The following is a 1,514-nucleotide window of genomic DNA, read 5'->3' as shown; positions in this document are numbered from 1 at the left end:
TAAAAATGCTCCCCTAGGTCTTTTTGTGGGTTTTATTTATTTATTTATTTTTTTCAGTTGGGGTTGTCCGAGCCTACACCCGACTAGTCTCCCAACCCCGAAGAGAGCGGGCCCCACCGATCCCTAGGAAGATACCCCAGTTGCTCAAGCTCAGGGTCGAACCTAGGGCTGTCAACGGTCCGGGTCTGGACCCGGACCCGGCCCGGACCCGCCAATATTTGCCGGGTACGGGTAGGCATATAGTTCCGGGACCCGGACCCGGACCCGGACCCGTTTAATCTAATAGATTTGCGGGTAGGATACGGAATATGCCGTTCCGACCCGTATAGGACCCGAACCCGTTTTTTAATTAATTAATAATTAAAAATATATACCCAGTTGGCTTCAACCCTAAATCCCTAATAGTCTAATACCCACGTACGTAACCCACCGCCGCCGCACTCTCTTTTCCTTTGCTCCTTACCCAGCCCCAGCGACCATTTTTCTCCTCTGCCTCCCAACTCCTGAGTCGCGCCTCCACCACCACCACTCACCACCACCACTCACCACTCACCAGATCTGCAACTCACCACTCACAGATTCTTCACAGTTCACTCCACTACTCCAGTCTTCGGCTCTTCGCCTCCTCGCCGTCTTCAGTCTTCCTGGAGTTCCTGCTCGGCTGCCGCCGCTGCTTTTGCCGACTGCTCGGCTTCTCAGTCAACTACTCCAGTATTTGGCGTCTTCGGTCTTCCTGCTTGGCTGCTCTTGCGGACTTGCCGATTTGCCGTCGGTGCTCAGCACGAAGTTCTATCTTAACAAGTAAACTTGATCCCTTCGGCCCTCTGTTTATATGTATCATCAATTTCTTTTTCGGCCCTCTGTATATATGTCTCATCAATTTCTTTTTTTTTTTTAAAATTTTGTTAGTATATTTCTGATCTTGCTGTACTTATTTTTTTGGGTTTTTTGAAATTTTTAAATACTACCCAAAAAATAAGTTGCCAGATTATCTTGACGGGAAAATGTTGGAATTTATGGAGGAAAATAGCAGGGGAATTTTTATTAGTTGGGTAGTTTTGTTCTCTGTTTCAGTTTACTAGAATAATCTCGAGACTAGCTATTCAGTTTTGTTCTTTGTTCTCTGTTTCCGTTTCTTTGTTCTCTGGAGCCTGGAGTACAAAGGTTATGTCATTGGATCATTGGATGATTGCACGCATGATTACTTATTTGTTGACCATGATCAGGGTTTATCTTGCTTGATCATGAGGATGTGACAAACTTTATTCAAATAAGAAGTCGATCTTGATGGGGCCTAATAAGGTTGCTGATTTAGTGATCTTGTTGAGCTAAGTTAATCATCTAAAGCAAATGATTAGGTACATAACATTCTACAAAAATAAGACTTGATACCACCAAAGATTAATCTAGCCATAAATTACTTGGGCACTGCATCGTGGATATGATTAATGTGCATGAACCCCCATTTAATTGGCTGCCATCTACTGCTGATAATATGCTTAAGACCTGGGAAT

The sequence above is a fragment of the Coffea arabica genome, chromosome 2c, assembly GCF_036785885.1.
Source record: "Coffea arabica cultivar ET-39 chromosome 2c, Coffea Arabica ET-39 HiFi, whole genome shotgun sequence".
Lineage (NCBI taxonomy): Eukaryota > Viridiplantae > Streptophyta > Magnoliopsida > Gentianales > Rubiaceae > Coffea > Coffea arabica.
The sequence above is the reverse complement of the archived record's forward strand: the minus strand, read 5'-3'. Positions refer to the sequence as shown.